General features: G+C 41.0%; 1 pseudogene; it reads right to left on the bottom strand.

Moving 5' to 3' along the window:
• Positions 1 to 3,507: 3,507 nt before the first annotated feature.
• The window catches only part of LOC128314281 (U1 small nuclear ribonucleoprotein C-like), a 70,917-nt pseudogene continuing 49,249 nt past the window's right edge, over positions 3,508 to 25,175 (bottom strand).

Raw genomic sequence — 25,175 nt, 5'->3', positions numbered from 1 at the left:
GAAAAGAAACAGAAGAAATGTAAGAATTTATAGGAGTGAAATAAATCTTTTCTTGTTGCAAATAATATGGTAGTCTACCTAGAATAACCAATAGAATTAATATGCCAATTATTACAATCTATAAGATAATTTCATGAAATTGACAGACATAATGTAAAATTCCAAAATGAAGAGTATTCTTCTTCAATGACAAATTAGCTCAATATTAAAAAAAAAAATAGCATTCACAATTGCTAGCAAACTATAAGATATTTGTGTATTAACAATAAATACATGGTATTTCATTTAAGAAATAATTAGATATCTGTTAAAAGAAAACAAAAAAGGGGCGCCTGGGTGGCTCAGTCGGTTGAGCATCCGACTTCGGCTCAGGTCACGGTCTCAGGGTCCGTGAGTTCGGGCCCCGCATCGGTCTCTGGGCTGACGGCTCAGAGCCTGGAGCCTGCTTCCAGTTCTGTGTCTCCCTCTCTCTCTGCCCCTCCCCTGTTCATGCTCTGTCTCTCTCTGTCTCAAAAATAAATAAATAAATAAATAAATAAATAAATAAATACATAAATACATAAAAAACAAAAACAACATTAAAAGAAAACAAAAAAAAAAATCTGTCATGGAGAGAATCTCTTCTTTTAGACTTCGGAATGTAAACAGGTTAATTTTCTTCCCAAATACTCTTTAAATTCAGTGAAGTCTTAATTAAAATTCCAGCTGGGTATTTTGAGGAACTTCCTACATCATATTCTAAAATTTTCTTGGGAAAATTTCATGAAAATCTGCAATTTTGAACAAATAGAGCAAAAACAAAGACTTGTTTATAAAGACATATACAAAGTAAATGTAAAACAGTGAGGTTCCGGCATAAGCATGGACATGAGTATGAACAAATAGACTAGCGAGTTCAGAGATGACTAATTATGTGATAAAAACAGCACTATAAATTAGTAACAAAAAAATGGACTGCTTAACAAATGTTGTAGAGAAAAGGGGTCCTCGAATGTGGAGAAAATTAAAATCAGATTACCTTACATCACAGTCAAAGGCAGATCCCACCAAAGATTAAATATCTAAACGTGAAATGCAACACTATCAAGTTAACACAAAATAATGTAAGAAAATACACTTGTGAATTGAAGTCGGGGAAGGATTAAAGCAAAATCCTGCAATTTAAAGACATGACAAGAAAAACTCTTTTTTGATTGTGTCAAACTTCAGAAGTTCTGTTAAAAGAAGAACGTCATAGACAAATTCGACCGTTGACAGAATTGTAGAAGAAATGTACAATGTCTGAAACCAAAAAGGGATTATAATACACAAGTAATGACTAAAAATTAACAAGAAATTACAAGACCTTCAACGTAATGGGGGAGAGGATATGAGCAAGGAATTCCCAGAATGTGAAACCTAAGTGACTAATAAGTATGGTTTCTGGACTAGTGCTAGCCCATACGTTGCTTTGGTGAAAATTATCAAATGTCAGCCCTTTCTGAGGACAGCTCTAGTTCCCTACCAGGGCACGCAGAGCATGGCTTGGATCTCAGCTCCCACTCACATTCTAGCTTGGGCACTCTTCTGTACATAGTGTCCATTCAAACATCATGGCCCTGCATATAAAAGGATGCTCAAACTTATTAGAAATGACAGAAAAACACATCCAAACAATCAGATATCACTTTGTACCCGTCAGATTTGCAAAAATAGAGAGTTAATGTTGGCAGAAGCTTGCAGGAGTAGATAACCTTAGACATTACTGACTGGAGGTTGGCCTGGAACTGTAATTATGGTGGTGCTTAATCAAGTTCAAGGTAAATACACCCCATTACCCAGGGTGACCATATCAGAGACACGGAGGCCCACAGGGACCTGCATGAGGATGTTCATTGTGGTGTTGTTTACAATGTGGAGAATTAGAGGCGATCTAAGTGTCCATTACTGGATTCCACAAAAGTCAAATGGGGCGAGAACAAACTCGAAAACATGGTTCAACCATTAGAAACAAAGTAGGCGTACTCATAGTAATTTGAGTAGATTTAAAAAACATCTTTTTAATGTTTATTTATTTTTGAGAGAGAGAGAGTGACAGAGAGAGACAGAGTGTGAGCGGGGGAGGGGAAGAGAGAGAAGGAGACACAGAATCTGAAGCAGGCTCCAGGCTCCGAGCTGTCAGTACAGAGCCCGAACTCGTGAACCGCAAGATCATGACCTGAAGTCCAACACTCAACTGACTGAGCCACCTGGGCACCCCTCAAATGTATTTTTCTAGATGTTATGATTTTTAAAAATGGTGCTGAAACAGGTTAAGACATTAAACTGAGACAACTCCTATTTCCTTATGTTAATTAACACACATTTTACAAAGGTCACAAATTGCTTCAATTAAGTAACACTTACTTTAATTAAATATAAGAAGGTCACATAAAATACAAGGGTGAGGGAAGGGTGCTGGGAGCAGAGAGATGGCAGGGAAGGTATTGAGAATTAACTGAATCAAACAACGGGAAATCTGAGAAAAGTGTTGAATTTAAACCTCTGCACCTGAGGTCAAAAAAACAAAAACAAAAACACGACAAGGAATAGAAAAAAAAAGTGTGCATAAAATGATGAGAAATAAATGAAGGTAATAAATATGAGGTTTACATTATAACTTATGGGTGTGGGGGAGGGTGTTGTAGACCAAATGGGAGGCCTCACTGAGGACATGTCATTTAGTCATTTAGAAGAGCAGTGAAAAGTGGGACACCTGGTAAATAAGACAAGAATTAATGTGGGAAGGTGGCCCCTGGAGGTGCTGTGATGGAAAAAAGTGAGGGTGGTAATTCTGGGCCAGATCCTTCAGGGGGGCATTGGAGTTTAGATTCTTGTGTGAATCTATGAATCAGGGAGAGCTATGGATTGACTTAAAAGCGGAAAGTCTCACGTTTTGATTAACATACCATATTGCTATGTGGAGAATGGAACAGAGAAGAACAGGGAAGAAGCAGAGAGATCAACATGAGCCAACACTTTCACTGGGGCGAAGGCCAGAGATAAAAAGGTAACTTGAACTAGGGCGGTGGTCGTGACAGTGGAGAGAAGTAAGAAACTGTTGGAAGAACGCGAAAGACAGCCCGCAGGACAGAGAATTTGGGGAAAATAGTAACTCCAGTTAAGTGCCTAAATCTTATCAGTAAAAAAAATAGAATCATGGGTTTCTCCTGCTATCCAGAAATACAGCATTACCATAAAAACTTTCCTAACCCCAAATGGCGTAAACTGAAGAAGCAAGTAACATTCATTTATACGGGAAAAAAAATTTTGTGACTAAGACAGTTGAATGTGTGGTTTTCATATTTCACAATACAAATACAAGTTACTTTTTTTTTTTTTTTCTGTCCCACTACTTCCTTGCCAAAACTATTCTCTCTTTGATAGGAAGGGGGAGCAAGACTTCCCTGTCAGGGTGTTAGAAAACAGAGTCACAGCACCATGATCTCCTGGTGAAGTAAAATGGATTAAAGATGTTCCTGTCTCTCCTTATGTGTCTTGTTGAGTCATTCCCGGCAGAGTGGGCACCATCACGGGACCGGCGGGAGGTCACATCACTGGGATACCAGGAGTCATTGGCACATGGCCTCCCATAGGTGCCCCTCATTCCAGAAGCAGGGCCCCCTGGCATCATCACAGGAGAAGGAGGGCCCATCACTGGCATCACGGAAGGACTCCCCATGGGAGGTGCTGGTATCATACCAGGGTGAGGAGGACAGGGACACTAGGGGTGGTGGGCTCATTGCCCCTGCAGGAGGAAGAAGAGAGAAGGGAGTAGAAGGGATCTTTCCTTTTTGAAATGCTGTGGTTGTTTGGTCAGGTCAGACTCTGAGCCTACTCTTCCGTCTGTTTCTGGTAGTCGTTCACATTCTCTTTGTGTTTTCTACCACTTTGTGCGGTGTGCCTTTCTCACAGATGGAGAGACGTGGGTGAAGTATGTGATGCAGGGTCACAATAAAACTTAGGCCTGTTGCTCTGCAGGCTTCTGGCCACTTCATCCCATGCCTCCAGGAAATGGTGCACCAAATGGAAAAATGTGTGTTTCCCAGACCCCAAAAATCACCTCTCTTAAGCTTCTCTAATACCTTAGGACACATCTAACAGACGCACAAAATAAATCAAGATAAGCCCAGATGTTCACAGACACAGTTCAAAACTATGGCGGCTGGATGCTGAGATGCTGAGTGTAGTTGGGGGAAGGAGCTTAGTGGGGTCGCTCTCACTGCCCAGGATGTGCTCTGCCTCTACAATGTGGCTCATTACAAAACAAATGATGACTGCTACTTTTCCTTTTTGCCTTTATCTCTAACAGGGAAAATCCTTCCCAGCTTTCTCTCAGTGTAAACAGGTAGGTCTTTCTAATAGCAAAGTGGTATAAATCAAACTTTTGGAAAGCAGGGGATACCCATACTCAGTTATTAGAGAGAAAATGCAGTATCTCTATTGTTCCAATCCTTAAGGGTTGACTTTGCTGAACGCAAGTAAGGAATCCCTGAAAACTGTCCAACAATAGACATTGCTGCCGCTGAATTTCTGGATCTCAGTCTAGGAAATCATTTAAGCTAAAACTGTGTCTGAATCTGTGGCGGTAGAGAATAGGGAACAGTAGTGAAATCTGGGTAGTGTGCAGAAGTTGGACTAAGTGACCATTATGGTCTCTTTCAATGTTAAGTGGCATTCATTCTATGAGAAAAGCAGAAATCTAGATAGGAGGAGACAGTGATTGAAACCCCAAACCTCTAGCCATTCTAGTTTGCTGATTTTTTTTTTTTTTTTTTTTTTTTTTTTTTTTTTTTTTTTTTTTTTTTTTTATGCTGTGGGTCTAACTATAGGATCCTCTGGGATCACAAAATCCTTTGAACATAAATGAAACTGTTCCCCACTCATTTACACTTGGTTTGTGGTTTCCAATTACAGGGGCCCCACAGATTCCTGGAAGCCCATTCATTAACCACCGAAGAGGAAGAGTCTGTGGGCCAGGATTAAGAAACTCTGGATTAACAGGTCCTATGTGCCTTGATTTTTCTTTTTCTTTTTCTTGTTTTTTTCTTTTTTTTAAACCCTTCAAGGTACTCAAAGCTTGTTAAGTAGTCTCAAAGGCTAAACCCCAGTTCTATTTGTATGCAAATAACAACTCCCTTCATCCTATCCCTAGCCCTCCTGCTAAATTACAAGAATATTTGGTGGAACAGAAGACACAGGTTTCTCCGTGCATGGGAAGAGGGTGGTTGGAGGAAATTTCTGAGACTGGAATGGCGGTTGGAAAAAATAAACGAGTTTAGCAGTTTCAAGTACCAAGAAGGTGATGAAGTGGAGGAGGAAATAAGTGCAGAAAGATTGGCAGGATAAGCATGGTGCCGGGCTCCGGAGGCATGAAGAAATCTTTCCTTGTAGTACCGAAAACGTGCAAAGCACCTTTCAGGGATGGACAAACAATTAATTCAAAGATAGGGAGTGCCGACTTGAATCCTGCTTCGGCCTAAACAAAGACCTTTTAAAAAAATTTTTTTTTAATGTTTTTATTTATTTTTGAGACAGAGAGAGACAGAGCATGAGCAGGGGTGGGGCAGAGAGAGAGGGAGACAGAATCCAAAACAGTCTCCAGGCTCTGAGCTGTTAGCGCAGAGCCTGACGCAGGCCTCGAACTCACAGACTGTGAGATCATGACCTGAGCTGAAGTCGGCCCCCTAACCGACTGAGCCACCCACGCGCCCCCTGAACAAAGGCCTTTTGAGGTTCTGTAGAAATCAGTGAGTTCTTCCCACACCTTGCTTCTCTTTCCCCACTCATTTGGTGTATATTCTTTCCGGGTAAGGAGAATACCTAAAGTCTTAAGATTCTCATTCTGTAGGCTGAAGATTGGGTGGAAGTTATGCTTTGCTGTTAAGAAAATAACTGGACATATATGCTCAGAATGAACCTAAGAGTCATCATGTTGCATATACAAATATGGTATTTCTTGGAAAGTGTTTTATATTATAGGAGTTTAGCTTTCATATATAAACATGAACAGAGAGGTACATCCATACACATCCCAATTAGACGTAACACATACTTATTTCATCTCAGAAATATTAACAAGGGTGCAATAGAACAAATCACTCTATGACGCTTAAGGTACCTCTGTGATCCTTACCCACAAAGGAGGAGGAGACATGAGCAAGGGCCTTTATTCTAGGACACTGGTTCCTAATTCTCTACCATACCATCTGGTAAACATAGAGGTCTTACTACTGCCAGCCCTTGGCTAGTAACTATTTAATAGATTGAATGATTCTAGGATCCCAAGAATGACCTGAAATCAGTGGCCCATTAATGTTCAGGCACTTTTCTTAATCACAGGTCACCTGCAACTAACTGCCTTGGCAATCTCACTGAGTTCCCCTGAGGATTATTTCCAGGACACGACTCATTCCATGGACGCTTTTAGAGCCAATAATCTCAGGACTAAGGACAAGGACTAAAAATGTGGCTCACTAGGTTGCCTTCAACTAGGAGTGAGCAGGGAGAATCTTAACTGACCAAGATTTGATTAGAGATGAATTAGGGACAAGGAAAACACAATACCTAATTCAACCTCAATCAGCTGTCTCTGTCACTCCAGTCCCCAGAGGACTTCACAGAGACCAAGTAGCTGACTGAGCTGGACCACCATGGGCCCAGCGCTCAGGTATTTGATTGGCACTCTCTTCGTCCTGTCCTGTCATGTGCTCACTGCAAGGGCCACTTGTGTCCCTTGCTGATCAAGCCTGCTGTATGATTCTGTATTTCTCCCTTCTGCGTGTCAGTTTCCCTCATTTATAAAGGTACAGGCCCCTCTGCTGAGAGAAGATAATGCTTGTGTGGCACATGCCTGACAGCTACTTTGGACAAGCACATCCTAAATACCCCCGTTAATCACTATCTTGGGAATACAGAGAGTCCATCCTCCCTCTATATTCCCATCAAGCAGAATGTGCAGAACAAATTGTTCAAGGTCAGGGGCTCTGGGGGTGGCCAACCCAGAGCATCTTCTTTGTAAGGAATAATTTCCGGATGGCAGGCCTTGATCCCCTTGGAACACCGGCCATGCAAAGAGAAGGGCTGCAGGGAGTTGCGAGGCTAAGTTGCTTCACTCTAAAATCTTGTTACAGGGGACCTGGGGGGCTCAGTCAGTTGGGCGTCTGACTCTTGATTTCAGCTCAGGTCATGATTTCACGGTTCATGAGTTCATGCTTGGGATTCTCTCTCTCCCTCTTTCTCTGTCCCTCCCCTCCACTCTCTCCCTCTTAAAAACTAACTAAACTAAAAACAAAAAAGGTTTGTTGCACGTAGATTCCAGCAACAGATGCTTTGTCCAGATGCTCCTGGACTCCCTGTAGGTGAATTCCCTCAAGAAACCTATGTGGCATTATTATTGCTGTCTCTGGATCTGTTCTTGGGCCTCACGGGACCATCACCCACCCTTGGATTAGAGTCTGCTGGGGTGTGCTTTACAACACAATCTGTAAAATACTGTGAACTTCACAGAAAAGAATGCTGGAAAGAACACAGAACCCTGAGACAGGGAACTTGGGCCTGGTAAACAGGCTCTTTGGCCTCTCCTTAGCTGTAGGGCCTTGGGCAGGTCCTATAACACATAGCTTAGGTCTCAGCTGGAGATGAGGCCCTTAGAATAGATGTTCATGAACTCTCTTTAAATACCGAAATGGTTATTTTGGCACAAGTTGACCTTAGTTATTACCACTCAGAAAAAAGCCCTATAAAAATTCTAGAAAATGTAGTCAGTCTTCCCAGTTAGTTGGGGATCAAGTTCCTCTATATCCTTTCAAAAGGCAATTTCTAAAAGCTACATACGTGAGAATTCTTTATTTTAGCTGAGCCGGGACTGTTGTGACTCTTCCCTACAGTATTTAGAAGAGCAGTTAAGAGCCCATGGTATACACCCAATACATTTTATTTTTAATATGTGAGTAGATGTATAAATGAGGCCTTTTTAACCCATGCAGAGGGAATGAATGACTTCTTGACCATGTGGAATATGTTACAATGAAAGCTTGGACTGAAAGTGAAGTATAGTGAAATGAGCACTCAGTTTGCCATCAGATACCCTAAGTGGGGGCCTGAATGGTCTCTGACAAAGCGTGTGGATCATCTAAGCTGCAGTCCTCTCATTTGCAAATGGAGACAAATACTAATATCCACCTTATTTGCCCCACAGGATTCTGATAAGAATCAAATAGTATCTGAAAATGCTTTGTAAACAATAGCGTTATAAAAACACATGATGTCATAATACCTGAACAGTCCAATTATTCGTGGTAATGGGTTAATTGCCCCTGTATTTCCTTCACTGTTAGCTATTAAGTGTTTCATTAGTAAGCTGTAGCTTTAACTCACAAATTAAGAAAACAAAAGTTTCCTACCAAAATTCATCTATTGTTTTTAAACAAAATATAAATGATCACTTTCTCTGAAAGACATTTTAATCTAATGTGTAATGAATAATGTGTATGTGTATATTATGAATAATGTGTATGTGTATATTATGATGACATCAATATCTGAGCATTCTGCATTTCCTAGGGGCATCTGACAAGCCTTGAAAATCCATATCCTTGGTCCTTATCTGTGACTGACTGCCGAATTAAAAATCTCCAAAGGCCAACTTTTGTTTTGTTTTGTTTTGTATTTATTTATTTATCCCAGCTGGTGAGACTATTTATTCATTTCATTACAGAAGCATCAGAGTGTGATCTCTTGTATTGTCCAGTCCAGCTGGAGATATTATGGAAAAACAGGGAATATGTAAGGTACTACCTTTCTAAAATCAGAAGAACTAAATTTCATAGCACATTTAGTTTCAAAGATTTGTGACCAGGGATCGTGGGCCCATGCTATCAGAAGCAAAGAATGAATGCATAACAAGAATAGCAGCCCAGGCACTTTAGAGACTAAATTTCTTCCCAGAAGTATATTAGAACTTAACCACTACAGTCTGCGTTGGCCTGCTGGGGAGCTCTATTCATAGCCTGATAGTACTTGAACTTCCCACTGAAAAGTGTCCTTACAGACAGCCTCACATTCCTTCGAAAACCCTCAATGATAGCAAATCTTCATACTTTTTTATGGATTACATTCTTGAAAGCAACCCAAATCATCAAAAAACAAATCTGGGGAAAATAGTGGGCGTTCAAGTTGGGCAGCATGTTATCATTTTTGTGGTTGTTGTTGTAAAAGATACATCTGGATACAGGAATAGTGACAAGATGGGAAGCAAGTAAAATAGACCGTAATTAAGTCTTTTCACAACTAACAGGATCTCTCAGATAGTTTACAATTGTTATTTTGTAAGACTTAATGACTATTAGATCTTCTTGATAAATTCTGTATAAACAATAGGATCATGGAAAAACAAGCATAAAACATTATTGCCTGGATACGATAACTTTTATATTCTAGAATAGCAGAATCTACATAGATTTTTTTTTCCTGAAAATTTGCTTCCTGACATGTTTTAGTAACTAGTACTAAACTTGCTTTCTTGCTGTTAACAAGTAGAAAACTAGAAAAAAAAAAAAAATGAAGCAACTCTTTCCAGACTATGGACAACAGATAGTGCAGGACTATGATCCTTTAGAAAAGGAGAAAAAATGAGATGAGCCTTGTTATCATTCTGGAATTCTGCCTGGAAGAACTTCCTGGATCCCAGCACAGGGAGGGAAAAGCAGATTATGGAGTTCTCATTAAACTGAGGAGTCAGAGATTTGAGTACAAGGTGGCTGGGACAGCCAAAGTTTCCTGGTTAGAGTACCAGGGAGATTTCAAGTCCAGAAATCTGCATAAGGTCTCCCTAAGCCTTTGACTGAATATTAATCTGTGCATCATTAGGATGAAATTCCACAAGACCAGGTAAAGGACAACTTCTGGATCTGTGAGTGGAACAATTCCCAGGGCTCCAACAGGAATGGGAGATGGTCAAGTTCATATCATCCATTGTGGAGATACCACATTGAACACTCAACAGAGACTTCATTAAGACATGTCTTATCTCTAGAGTAGAGGTTTCTCTAAACAAGCCCCAATATATCTTAAGAAGAAGTTGCAAAAGCACAAAACCAATTTAAAGTAATATAGCTACATACTAAAAAGAAAATAAAATCTTAAAAAGAAGACGACAAAAATCTAGACATTCAAACACATAATACCAAAATCCAGTCAAAATTTTTGGACATTCAAAACAGCATTGTTTTGCTCACATTCCTATAAAAAAACAGAACAAAAAATGTCATGTATTCTGTTTTTGCTTATTTATATATTGACTTTTCCTTCTAATAAAACTTTCCTTCAGAATAAGCCTTTATTTTACACTAAAATTAATGCTTCAGCTCTCTTGTCATGGTTAACAATCCATTTGAATGGATGATGCCTCTGACAATCTTAGCATCTTTCTGGATTATCAGGTTTCTAACACTAAGGTACAACTGCATATGAACAGGCTTGTGTGAACATGGACAGCAGATCATTTACATATACTCTGTGGCTCCCCAAACTCCTGGATGGTACTTTCTTCTAAAGGGTTTTATTTACATACCACCAAGATCTGTTTGACCCCAGTCAAAGATAATAATAAGATTCTGTTCTAAATAATATACATTACTACCAAAACATGAAGTACCATGCCCTTCCATTCCTCTTTGCTATTTTGAAGGCTTCTGGCTTCCCCAGAAGCATAGTGGGACCATAGGCTGAAGCACAATGCAAGATGTTGCTGGTATGATCATTTGTCCTAAACACTACCAAAGACTGGAGAAAATTAGCCTGCATTTGCTTGTTTTCTAGTCTTACCTCAAATAAAGTGCCAACAGATATATATTCCGTGATCTAGAAATATAATTTGTGAAGAATAAGTTATGTATCCGCTCTGTAAAAAAAAAAAAAAAAAAAAAAAAAAAAAAGTGTATAGTAGTAATTTTATTCAACTCATTTTAAGAGAACACGTATTGATTACCTACTATATGCCGGAAGTCCTGATACACAGTGAACTTATACAAAAGCAAACAGAGCTTAGTGTTCCATTTTATAAAGGCAGTCCTGAGTTCCATGCATTTAACTCTCAACCTCCACTTCTGTGTGTTATAAATCAACATCCTTGAACTAGTTTTGATAAGCCTTCTTTGGACGCTAATGCATCCGTTGACACATATTTCACGTCACGGCGTGGCAGAGTTCCCTGTCAGTGGAGAATTCAGATTGGAGTTTATTACCCCTGTGGTTAGCATAACAGGCCTTATTTGTGCTATTATTTAAAGGTTTTGTTGTAGTGGCTTCCAAACATAAAAGTGGGAGAGGCCTCAGAATTACATCGCGGGTTGAGTTAGGGGGCGATTCAGTGAAGTTCTATGTGCTCTATTCTCATTTTGATTAGGAATCTCTGCTTCCATTCGTTTGTTGAACTGGGCTTCTACAACTTTAGAAAAATTAAAAATCACTAATACCATTTTACATTTTTTTATCATCAGCTCATAAAATAAATGGAAAACGGATCAAAATCAACAACTTATCTAAGTCAAAGATAAGTTGACTTATGTTTTATATACAAATAATGTATATCCATTATTAGGCTGCCAGAGTGGCAAATTTTTAACACCGGTCAGACAGTTATTATGGTCAACCAGTACATTGCTTTTATTTGGGAGGAGAAAAAGCAAAATTAATAAGTACCATCAAAACCATATAATTTCATTCATACGTAGAATTTAAGAAAGAAAACAAACAAGCAAAGGGAAGAAAGAGAGAGTGAGAGAGACAAACCAAGAAACAAATTCTTAGCTATAGAGAACAAGCTGATGGTTACCAGAGGAAAGGCCACTGGAGGGATGGGCATCTTCCCCCTTAAGTGCATTAAGGAGAGCACTTGTCATGATGAGCACTGGGTGTTGTACAGAAATGTTGAATCACTATACTGTACCCCTGAAATTGATGTTATACTATCTGTTAACTAAATGGAATTTAAATAAAATCTTTAAAAAAAACAAAACAAAACTATTTAATGAGGTGCCTGGGTGGCTCAGTTGGTTAAGCATCCGACTTCGGCCCAGGTCGTGATCTCACGGTTCGTGGGTTCGAGCCCTCCATCAGGCTCTCTGCTGAAAGTTCAGCAGAGCTGTTTCAGATTCTGTGTTTTCCTCTCTCTCTGTCCCTCTCCCACTCATGCTCTATCTGTTTCTCAAAAATAAATAAACATTAATAATTTTTTTAAATCTATTTAAAAGAAGAGGCATAATTATAGGTTTTGAGATATGTTTTTACTTTCTTGGAACAAAACCTCACATAGCATATGTAAGTCCCTGTTTGATTTTGATAACTTCAAACTCATTTTATGTTTTCCTTTAAAGTAAAAGCAGGAGGGGCACCTGGGTGGCTCAGTCAGTTAAGTGTCCAACTCTTGATTTAGGCTCACGTCATGATCTTAGTGTTTGTGAGATCAAACCCCCCATTGGGCTTTGCGCTGATAGCGCGGAGCCTGCTTGGGATTCCCTCTCTCCTTCTCTCTGTCCCCTTCCCCCACTCACATGCATGCAGGAGCTCTCTCTCTCTCTCTCTCTGAAAATAAATAAATGCACTTGAAAAACAAACAAACTTGGATTTAAAGTAAAAGCAGGACATATTTTAACCAGGTAATGCAAAAGTGAATCAAAACCATCTTTATCGAAAGTGTGTCTTCTCAGTTGGAAACAATAAATCATCTCTTCTTAGGAATGATGTCCCACTAGAACTCCTTTTGGAATGTCATCCAACTGAGCTCTCTGGAAATCATGAAGACGATCAACACGCCTCCCCTGGAAGAAACAGCTGCGGGAGAGGGGGGAGGGGGAAAAGCCCAGAGATGTAGGGAGACATTGCAGGGAAAGGCACTGTTTGAACATGTTCTGGGAGGGCCCAGCTGATCAGTTAGATTACCTTTCCAAACACAACAAAAGCTCTTCAGGGTAGAACTGCAGTCCCTGGGTAAAGCTTCCTATTTAAAAGCAGAGATTGCCTGTGGCATTGGGGCACACCCAAGTCCTCTGAGGACTGGTTTCAAAGCTTGAGGAGGTAACAAAAAAATGGGACTGAGGCAATCAAAATGAATTTTGATTTCATCAAAACTGTAGACCTAGCCTCTAATAGAGAGAAGAAAGAGGTAGGGATGGGAGAGGGAAAGCGGGAGGAAAACAGATCAACTAGGAAGGAGGTGTGGGTTAAGAAAGCAAGCTCACCAACTTGAACCAAAGTTGTCCAAAGAAACCACTTCAGTTCTAATCCCTTTTGTAGTTCATTGACTTTCCAGGCTTCTATTTTCTCCAATTTGTCTCACTATTTTCCTTCAGATAGCAAGGGAAGAGTATGCACTAGCTTTTTAAAGGGATGGCTTCCTCCAAAATAATAGTTTTATTGTCAGCCACATCTGAATTATGATCTCAAATCTGAGCCCTTTGCAGCTTAATGACCTAGCTTAGCCCAGTAGACTTCCTCACTGGAAAACAGGAGAAACGATGGTTACCACCCAAGATGGTTGTGGTTAAATTCTCCGCACACAGCAGACACTCAATAAATATTACTGAACTCATTGAAACCCTAAGCCAATGGACTGGCTGAACAGGTTTGCATTGTTGTTACTAGCTGTGTGCCCGTGGACAAGATAGACCACTTTGTGAAACCTCAGTTTCCACAGCTAGAAAAAGGGGAAAGTTGTATGATGGTAAATGGCCTAACTTTTGTGGTTGTTTGGGGGATTAAATGGGAAGGAAAAAAATATAAAATATATATCCCGGGACCTGACACGGTAAGAATTCACTGAATGTTAGCTTTTATTACCCCTTTTCTCTATAAATGGCTACTGATGAAGTATTCTTACCAAGGACTCAGTTTTTACCCTTTGAACAGCGTAATAAATAGGGTCACCCAAGTAGCATGTTACCTCACTGTATGATATCAAATGACACGTAAATGGTGATAATGAACTGAGGACAGAAGGTGAGTCAGAAATGCTCACGTTTCAATTATACTCACTGCCTGAAAATAGATGAAACCAAAAATCAGAATGAACACACACTTAATCTTCCTGCACAGGCATCAAGATCGGTGGCTTGCCTTTTAAACTGTCCCCGAGTCCCTAATTTATTTAGAAATCGAACACAAATGATAGAATTGCTTCTTTATAATGTACTTGAGTGATTGTGAAAGAAGCAGGATTTCTTGAGATCTGGAAACTAAAAAAGACAGTAGCAAGATATTAGCAAGACCCAAACCACTCATAATCATGTTCCGATTAAAAATGATAATATTGACAAAAGAGAACTTTTCTCTACCTGGTTACTCATTAAAGATGGAACGTAGGTAGGATCAGATCTTCGTATAGAAAGAATACAGCCAGAAGCTTGGTCTTTCGCTGAAGAACTACTGAGCCCTGGCTATGGTGGTAGGTGCCAGAGAGGCAGATATAAATAAGATACCATCCAAAAGCCCTCCCCTTTCAGAATACTAAAAATATAATAGCATATAATGGATACAATTATTTTATTTATTTATTTAAAAAAAATTTTTTTTAACGTTTATTTATTTTTGAGACAGAGAGAGACAGAGCATGAACGGGGGAGGGTCAGAGAGAGAGGGAGACACAGAATCTGAAACAGGCTCCGGGCTCTGAGCTGTCAGCACAGAGCCTGACACGGGGCTCGAACTGACGGACCGCGAGATCGTGACCTGAGCCGAAGTCAGACGCTTAACCGACTGAACCACCCAGGCGCCCCTGGATACAATTATTTTAAACTTTAGGGAGAAAAGTGCTACATACATACACAGTATTAACAAGCTTAATACATCTTTCTACCAGAATTTAATTTTAATAATCTAGCGATGACTAACTACAAATAATAAAATGGAGTCACAAAGCCTAAAAGCTGAGCTTAACAGTGACAAATGCTCACTGTTCTCTGCTATGGGCCAGACACTAGCAGGAGAGAAAGGCTTGCACACAACTACCTATAAACCAACTGTAGAGCTCATTGCTTAGCACTTAACTGTAACATCTGAGAGCTTATAACGAACACAGAATCTCAGACCCACTCTAGACCTAATGAATCCGAATCTGCCCTTTAACAAGATCCCCGGGGGAGGCATGTTCACATTGCGTTTGAGAAACATTGCTACAGCAGATGGATGAGCAATGGGCTCTGGGAACTCGTAGGAAGGGATTCCCAGCTTCAAAAAGACAATGGCTTGAAAGCTGCGTCAAAGCCTGAAGGTAGCATATGACATAAGACATCAGCGCACCTCTTCACACAGGTAGATATTTGCTTGGTGAGGAATAGGTAGATACATTACTTAGGAGTACCGAATTGACAGGTATATTAACTAGTACAGTACCACACACGGGTGAGAAAAATGATAATCAGACATATTTTTTAGCTCATATATGCATGTGCTTATTAGCATATGCTTACACATTATGGTCTTTAATAACATGTTTGTTGCTCATTTTTGTTCAGTGAAACGATTGATATTGGTGACCATCTGCATTATTTAGACCTTCACAGAAAAACTTTGTGAATTGTCTCTTCTTGATGTCCAGGATTACTTGGCTTTCCATTGACCTGATACTCAGAGAGACAAGGGATTTACACTTGATCTTAGCCAAAAGGCTGGGAAGCAATTCAGAGAGACAAGGGATTTAAATGGTAATATGCATTGGAATGCCTGGGTGGCTTAGTCAGGTGAAGCATCTGACTTCGGCTCAGGTCATGATCTCACAGTTCGTGAGTTTGAACCCAGTGTCTGGTTCTGTGCTGATAGCCTGGAGCCTGCTTAGGATTCTGTGTCTCCCCCTCGGGGCGCCTGGGTGGCTCAGTCGGTTAAGGGTCCCACCTGATCAGGTCATGATCTCGCGGATCGTGAGTTTGAGCCCCGCATCAGGCTCTGTGCTGACAGCTCAGAGCCTGGATCCTGCTTCGGATTCTGTGTCTCCCTCTCTCTCTGCCCCCCACTGCTTGTGCTCACTCTCTCTCTTTCTCAAAAAATAAATAACCATTTAAAAATAATAATAATAAAATAAATGGTAATATGCACTGAGAAAGATTAGGGAACAGACTTTTCCCTCTTCTGTTTGGAGAAATTGGCCAGTTACATGATTTAACATAACCAGGCTTCCAAAGACATATGGATCATGCTGTGGGCCAGACACAGACTGGGGGTGTGACTTGTAAAACAGCTGACTGGTGTTGATTCCAGCCCCATTCACCCTCACATCTTTCCCATTTTTGTGTGACCTATAATGAGAGATACATACCTTCAAACACTATACTCTACTGGTTAGCAGTGTTCACCTAGTGACGACAATTCTTCCCTTTCTTTTTTTTTTTTTTAATGTTTATTTATTTATTTTTGAGAGAGAGCACAAGCAGGGAGGGGCAGAGAGAGAGAGAGAGAGAGAGAGAGAGAGAGAGACAGAGACAGAGAATCCCAAGCAGGCCCCATGCTGCCAATGCAGAGCCTGACACAGGACTCAAACCCACGAACCATGAGATCATGACCTGGGGTGACATCAAGAGTTGGCCCCTTAACTGACTGAGCCACCCAGGTGCCCCTCTTCCCTTCTTTACTCATGGACGAAAATGGCTTCCACTGTTTCATGTACCAAGCAGAATGTTGTAAGGATGGGCTGAGGGAAGCTATCAGCCAAGAGACAACAGTGATCCTTCTTTTGGGCAGCTACCCTTAAGCAGCAGGCTAAAGTACTCAAAGCCCAACTTAATAGAATGATAATAATGAATAGGTTTCCAGCCCTTTCTGGAAGCCAGGCTATGTTCTAAGCTTTACTTGAATTAGCTTATTTAATCCTTACACTGAATCTATGAGATGAAAACTATTATTATAGTCAGCTGAGGAAAATGAGATCTAGAAAGGCTTAGAAATTTCAACAAGATGACTCAGACCTGAAATTTATATTCTGAGTTTAATTGAAGACAGTATCAAGTAAAAGGGAAAAAAAATGTTTGAAAACATTCAACTTAAGAGTGTTATCTCACACGAAACATATTCTCTACTCATGCATCTTGCCATGTTAGATTAGCCAGAGCAACATACTGATGGAAACTCGACAGTACTTAAAACTGTCACTGTCACAGTGTTTAAAAACATCACAATATGAAGTGGTACTGAGTATATCTTTAGTGCATCGATGCAAATAAGCAATAATATATAGGTAATCACAGAACTGGATTCCGTTGAATCATAATAAAGCCAGTTTATATCAGATATGGCAACTTTCTTCTTTGCCTATAGCTTAGAGTAATAAAAACAGCCACATCGGTGGTGAATACACTATCTTCCAGGCATTTTTTGAATGTTTTATGTAACTTAATTTTACTTTTTTTTTTAATGTTTATTTATTTTTGAGAGACAGAGAGAGACAGACTGTGAGCGGGGGAGGGGCAGAGAGAGAGAGAAAGACACAGAATCTGAAGAGGCTCCAGACTCTGAGCCATCAGCACAGAGCCTGACGCAGGGCTTAAACTCATGAGCCGTGAGATCATGACCTGAGCTGAAGTCGGATGCTCAACCAACTGAGCCACCTGTTTTACTTTTTTTAACTTTTTTTAGCAGACTTCAAACCCAGTGTGGAGCCCAGCGTGGAGCTTGAACTCATGACCCTGAGATCAAGATCTGAGCTGAGATCAAAAGTAGGAAGTTTAACCGACTGAACCACCCAGGCGCCCCATTTCTGAAGTGTTTTAGATGTATTATCACCTTACTGAATCACCATCACAGTCCTAGGAGTAGGTATTATTCCCCATCTATAGATGAGAAAGATACAGTGGTAGAGAGCTTAAGTAATTCAAGCAAGCTGTCATGGTTAACAGTAAGTGGCAAAGTCAGATATTGAAGCTGGCAGTCTGATTCCAGAATGTGTATCTTTAACAGCTACATACTACCACACATGAGAAATGAATCAAAGTGCCAGGTTTGGGCACCATGGTGGAGGGGAGTTTAGCTCACAAGGAGATTCTCAAAGTCTATAAAGAGTGCTAACAGAAAAAAGTGCCTTCTTAGAAAGAACTTCGCCCTGATGACTGAGCTGAGACAGAACTGCCCCTGTGGCCATGTTCTAGTTAGTGTTCTTCTAAGTGTGGCCCTTTGAACCATCCAGTTGTATTGGGTCTTTGGATCCATGTGTTGATACGGCCATCTTTGGCTCCCCCACCAAGTTCTCATCACTTCTTGCCCTTGGTAGTATTGGATTGGCAGCTTCTGAGCAATTAGTGGGGTAGGCTGTGGCATTTACCCTTAAAGGGCCTCACTGCTGGGATGTTTCGGTGGCCTTATCCCTCTTGCTTTTTCTCAATGTATCCCTGCCCTCTGGTACACCACCATGCAAATTCCCAACATTGATGGAATCTCAGGGCCCAGGAAAGACCAATCATATCTGGCCTAATGCCATGTTGCACAATTAATTTAAGGAACTGAAGGAATTAAACAATCTTTTCCAGGCACTGCTTTGACCCCCCTTCTAGCATAGCCCCCCCTCCCCTGTATCACCAATATTTCAGAATCCTTATCTTTTCCTCCTTAGTGTACTCTACTAGCTAGATAGACGTAGCTTGAGTACTTCCTTTCAGGTTCCCTAGGTCGTTTATGAGGTGGGGACAACTTCCTCTCTGAGCCACAGATACATTCCTTTGTTCCATAGACCAAGTTGTACTGCTCGTAGGTCTGTCAGACCTTTCATGGACAAAGCCATACTGACAAAGGCATGCTGGAATTCAGATGGGAGAAGGGAATCAGCCAAAACTAAGTTGTCCCAAGGGGGCTGGTCAAGGTAAATATTGACTGTGGAAAGCAGGTTCTAGGGAAACTCATCATCCAGATTTGGGTCTGGTCTCACTATCCCTGTCCATCGATCTGTTGGAAGAAGATGGGCTGGACTGAGGACATCTGAGACATTTTATTGTTTTTAGCACTAGATGAGACTTTGGCCAGTTATGCAGGGAGGTGTCGGTTTGAGATGACCACAGGAACATGAGAAACAGAGAATCAGGTTTCAGCTGGGTCCGGCTTCCCACAGGGAGTCAGGGAAGCAGATACTGGGATGAAAGATGAGCCACATAACAATGTGGGTAGAGAGAAAGGCTGCTTGCCCGTCAGTCCTGGATTAATCCTTAAACTTAATGAAGGACGGGAGAAGCGGATCCATGCCCCACTTTCAGAGAATGGGAGCAAGCTGTCTTTGACCCAAAGCCTACGTGGGGCTGAGTCCACATCTGGAACAAAACAGGAAGGAAGCCAGGGCTGGACAGTCCCCCAATTCACACTGTCGCTGATAAGCTGGCCTTCTTTTCTACATACACAACCTCAGGGTCATACAGGCTCACCCTGAAGCCAAGCCAGAGATTTCTGAGTCCAGCCTCATAAACCTTCTAGCCCTCTCTTCTCATTTCCTGGCCCTTGGTTTTAAAGCTTTCCGGGGGAACTTATTCGTGCACTCTAGATTTGGGTCTATTTATTTTACTTTTTTTGAGGGGAACACATACCATCTCCAAAAATGTTGGAGCTTCTTCTCCAGGACCTCTCTGTTTCTTCAGAGTTGGCTTTTTCTGCCCAAGCTACCCAGCTTATGTCAGACTTGCACTGCTGTCTCCTGTGGACAGTCAGCACATCACTCCAATTCTCTTTTGTGACAACTCCTCTTCATACCTCGATGTTGGGATGGCATCTGAATGAGTATTTCCCAAACAGAAGAAATCACCTTTATTCCTAAAACTGCTGTGTTCTTTATTTCTGTTCACCGCTTACTACATCTATGTTTCTTCTCTCCTTTCTTTATTGAATATTGAATCAAAATCATATTGAATGTATCAATATAAAACTTCTTTTTTTCATTTTTTAAATTAAAAAAAATTAATGTTTATTTATTTTGAGTGAGAGAGAGAGAGAGTGCATGAGAAGGAGAGGGGCAGAGAGAGAGAGAGAGAGAGAGAGAGAATCCCAAGCAGGCTCCACCCTGTCAGCACAGAGCCAGACTTGTGAGGCTTGAACTCACAAACTGAGATCATGACCTGAGCCAAAATCAAAAGGCGGACGTTTAATCAACTGAGCCAGTCAGGTGCTCCCGAATAAAACTTCTTAGATTTGTTGCCTATTTTTCATCCCACCTAGTTTTGTGTAGCCCCAATTATCTCTTGCTTAAAAAGTTGCAAAGTCATTCAATGAATGTCCGGCACCTTAACCACTTACTGCTCATGCACATAATTAATCTTTCATAGAACTGCCTGATTAATATTACTGGAACAAACCACTGATCATATAATTTCCTGCTTAAATAGCCAATGCTGTTACTCTCTGACGTTTCTTCAATGACTACAGATTCCTGCATACTCACGATAGGCCTGGCAACCCGCGATGGAAACAGATGTCATCCTGGGAGTATATGCCAATATCATCTTGGGGACTCAAGCTGTCATTTTCTTATAGATGAGGTCCACCATCAATACATGGCAGAGAGAATATTAAGATTTTAAGTTGCAGCCAACATTCCCATCCTCAGCTATCTCTGTGTGGTCTGGATAATCTGGCTCCTGGAATCAAAACACAGCTCCTTACCCAAGCATGCCCAGAAGTTCTTTTTAGGTGATGATTTTCCAAGACAAGCGTGGGCTGGAACAGTAATACCAGGTCAATGTGACAAATTAGCCTTAGATTGTCTATTCAACAGCTTCGCAAAGCTGTTTTACCAGGACGGCAATTTTTAAAAAAAATTTTATTTAATTTTTGAGAAAGAGAGAGAAAGAGCTTGGGCAGGGGAGGGGCAGAGAGAGAGGGAGACAGAGAATCCGGAGCAGGCTCCAGGCTCTGAGCTGTCAGCACAGAGCCCCACCCAAGGCTGAAACCCAGGAACTGTGAGATTGTGACCTGAACACAAGGTCGCTCAACTGACTGAACCACCCAGGCGCCCCTATGAGGATGGTAATTTTAATAAGAGATCCAGAAATGTTCTGGGCGCCCTCCTGCCTCCCCACTCCTCTCAGGAAGTGCTGCCATCGCGGTATTTACCAGCCCTGAGAGATTGTTCCCACTTCATCAGGCAGTCGATTAATCAAGCCAAAGCACTTTTGTCTTTAGCCTTATGTGTGCATATATCTAAGCCTACTAATACCTTTTTAACCCTTAATCGTATCAGTGATGTGGGAATTGATGTGTTGCAGGAAATGCATTCCCAAAGCCACGAGGGGATCGGGGAGATGGGGAGAGAAAAGATCCTATGATCTGTACAGTTTTATAGAGGTAGTTAAGACACCCGTAAATCTGGGCAACTTGACAGCTTACATTGATCTTTCCCTTGCCAACTAAAATGTTCTGCAATTCTTAAGTTGTTGACAGGTTGTTAAAGAAGGGCAGCGTGCCCTCCTCTAACCTGCCTCAGCTGGAGTCTTTGCCCATGGCCCTGAATCCCTGGCCTTGCTCAGGGAAGGCGTGACTTTGGGAGAGTGTACCGAGTTCATAGTCTTTCAGTCATAGAATAAAAGCCATCAAAGGGGTTGTGCTCTGACGCATGGGCACAAAAAGCAGGGCCTGGCACTGGTAGCTAGGAGGTATGCCAAGGCTGCAAAAGAAGAGTTTGAGAGAAAAAGAGAGAGAGGGAGGGAGGGAGAGAAAGGCAGGTCAGAGGCTATGTTTGGGCACATTGACTTATATTTATACAGTGAAGGCCACTCTAGGCCAAGAGCCATCCAACACCCACAGTCTTTGCCGTGGTCCAGTCATCATTTAATTTGGGGAGAACACATAGTTTTGGCTTGACAAGCTTTGTTGATGAAATGGTGATGGGTTTGCTGCAGTGAGGTTGGAATTGATGTAATAACCTTTTGAACATAAACATGATAGCAAGGAAGAGAAAAAACAAGATATTTTTTTCTAAACAAAATGAGGACCCCATTTCAAATCCGTTTCTGGTGGAACTGAAAACATATAGACAAAAGCCTTTTCTAAAGCTCTACCCTTTATACAGTCACGTAAGTAAATTCCATAAGAATCAGCACAAAAGGCACATATAATCCAAATACTGTCCAGCCCCAAATGAAGTTGCAATGATATCAATACCCATCGGGGGGCAGCTACATAATTTGTGGAGCCTGGTGCAAAGTGAAAATGAGAGGCTGCTTATTCAAAAAGCAGGAGGAAAAAAGTGTTATTAAGGGAACCAAAACATAAAGTTTTTCATTTCTTCTGTTGTCTTTTTCTTTTGACTTGTAATGGTTTAAATGTCCCTAAGTAAAGAAACCTTAAAAATATATATATTGTTAGCTTGACTTTACCTCTCATCTCTGTATTGTGCAACATGATTTTTAAAAGCAAATGTAATGGTACTTCACTTGTTTGCATAGTCAGTGACATTACCCAATTCTTCCTTTGCAGAATGGTGGAAACACTGGACAAAACTCAGCTGGTTTTATTCCACTTCTTGATACGCACACATTCTGCCAACACTTACCTTCAGCTTACTGATAGGTAAAGAGGGACGGAAAGACAAAAAACTGTGGTTGGCCCTGTCTTTCCTTTTCCTTCTATGTCATTATTTTCAGTGTAAGTGGTTGGCTAATGCAAGGAATTAATGCAAGAACAAATAGGAGGTTGTATATCATGCTGGGTTCCTGGGGATTCAAAACTATCCCACATACTAGCAACTTAGCTATGATTATTTAAAAAACAAATTAAAACCAAAAAGCACTAGTTAAACTTAAAAAATACAGTGGTGGGACGGGTATCACCAGCCAGTATGATATGCTAAGAAAGTAATAGGGAGAATGGAAGAATTTCAGAGGAGAGAGAAAATACAGTGGGAAAGGTCCACTTCATCAAACACATCCTTAACAAATTTTAAATAAAAAGAAGTAAGAGTCTTTTATGTGGGAAAATTTGAACCATGGTTGGAGTTTGGAAAAGTAAACGTGGAAAGAAAAGCCAAGATTAGAGCCAAAGTGGTGAAAAATTAGGGTAGAAACATAGTCCTAGATCAGAGGGCAAGACCCTCGCTAAAGCATGTTAGCTTTATTACTATAGCCATTGTTATTATTAATGAGGAAATAATAATAAAGACCGACCATCTGGTGATTCCCTACTCCATGCTAAGAACTATGAATTAATCACAGTGATGAATTAATTAACTCCTTTCATCTTCATGGCAAGACATAAGTTAGGTACCATTAATCAGACTCATTCTTACAGAAGAGGAAATTATGTTAAATAACTTGCCCATGGCCTCACAGCTGGCAAATGGAAGCACCAGAGTGTTTAAGGATAAATAATTGGAACATTTGAAGCAGAGGAATGACGGAATGAGAGATAGCTAAATCTGTCAATGATGAGCAGGACCCATGAATGGTCCTGTCTGGTGGCACGTGTTAAGTCAAAGGCAATACAGAAACAGATACACGTGAAATTTTAAATGCATGGACTAGTCTTTAAAAGAAAGACTTAAGGGGTGCCTGGGTGGCTCAGTCAGTTAAGCATCTGACTTCGGCTCAGGTCATGATGTCACAGTTCATGGGTTCGAGCCCCGTGTTGGGCTCTGTGCTGACAGCTCAGAGCCTGGAGTCTGCTTCAGATTCTGTTTCCCTCTCTCTCTGCCTCTCCCTGGCTCATGCTCTGTCCCTCTCTGTCTCTCAGAAATAAATCAAGGTTAAAAAAAAAAAGAAAGAAAGATTTCAGAGACAATACAATAGAAAAAAACAACAGGTTTGTAGTCTGGGTATATCATTGGCTAAAAGACAGCTAAGAATCATGAGATTGTCAGTTAATACCAGGTGTGTATTCATCTAGCTCGGTCACACTTTGTGTGGATGAACCAACAATTTAGTGAAGTAAGGAATTGATCTTGAAACATCAGCACTTCCTATTCATCTTATACTTGTTCACGTCTTTATTTATTTAATGAATATTTGTTAAGTGCCGCACAAGTTACTGGAAGAACTCACGTTTCAATGAACAGTATTTTATTGATGACTTAAACCCTTTAGGTACTAGGATTGCAAAGGTGAATAAGGTAGATAAGGTCCCTACTCTCAAAAACCCTGCAGGCTATTCTAGAAGAAATCAAATAGAAATAAATAGGAAAAAAAAAAAAAGATAATACCAAATGTGATAATACCAAAATGTCAAAGAATAAATAATATGAAATAAAACTTGAGATGATGCCAGAAAATATAGGTGCTATGAAGAAAATCAGGTTTAAAGCAAAGCGATGAGTTAGAGAGTGACCAGAGAGCAGCACATTTAGGTAAGAGTGGTCAGGGTCATCTGAGGACGTCAGCTGGGCAGCAATTTGAATAAAGAGAAGGCAGTGGTGAATGGCTTTGGTGCAAAAGACCCCCAGAGGAAACGACTTTGGTATGTTGGAGACCCAGAAAGACCTGGCTGGCCGGAGGCTGGTGAGGGAGCAGGAGAGCTGATGGCACTAACCTGGAGGCGTGGACAATGGCCAGGTCACGCGAAGCTAAAATACCCAGTTTCTCTACCCAGGCAGTAGAGAACTCCCAGTCTAGTTCAGGAGACAGACGTCTAAACAGACGTTGCCTCTGCGCTACAGTGTGGTAAATGCTCAGACAGGAACCTGCATGGGTGATGAGGGAGCATAGAAGATGGGCTCTACCTCCTGGAACTTGACAGCGTCTGTGATGTTTCCCTGGGACAGACCACCGCAACCACACAGTACCCTCCTGCCTCGTGGTTCCCAGGCCACCAGCACTCCCCACTTCATCCGCGTGTCCCTCTGAACTGGCAAACAAAAATTGGGCTTGTTGCCCGTAAGTTACTTTGAGCCCTTGGGAAGAGACACTCAGTAAACAAGGCCTGGGATTATCTCAGTGATGTATGAGATCAAAGCACTTTGCAAACATTAACTAATTGAGCATATCATGTTGCAGAATGTCAGTGTTGTAATGAGTCTCCGTTTCAGCTCTGTATTCTTTCTAAAATGCCTAAGTACTCTTGGAAGTTATGACTTTCACATTGATTTCAATGGGCAGAAAAAAGCCTTTATTTGTTCCTCCTTCTTCACTCCTAGAAAAAAACCATCTCAGCCTGGGGAGTGACAGAGGCATCAGGTTCCTTACCCCACAGCCAATTTGAGAATGTTTGAGTCA

This window comes from Acinonyx jubatus, chromosome B1 (genome assembly GCF_027475565.1).
Source record: "Acinonyx jubatus isolate Ajub_Pintada_27869175 chromosome B1, VMU_Ajub_asm_v1.0, whole genome shotgun sequence".
NCBI classification, from domain to species: domain Eukaryota; kingdom Metazoa; phylum Chordata; class Mammalia; order Carnivora; family Felidae; genus Acinonyx; species Acinonyx jubatus.
Note: the sequence above shows the minus strand (reverse complement) of the source record. Positions and strands in the feature narration are given on the sequence as shown.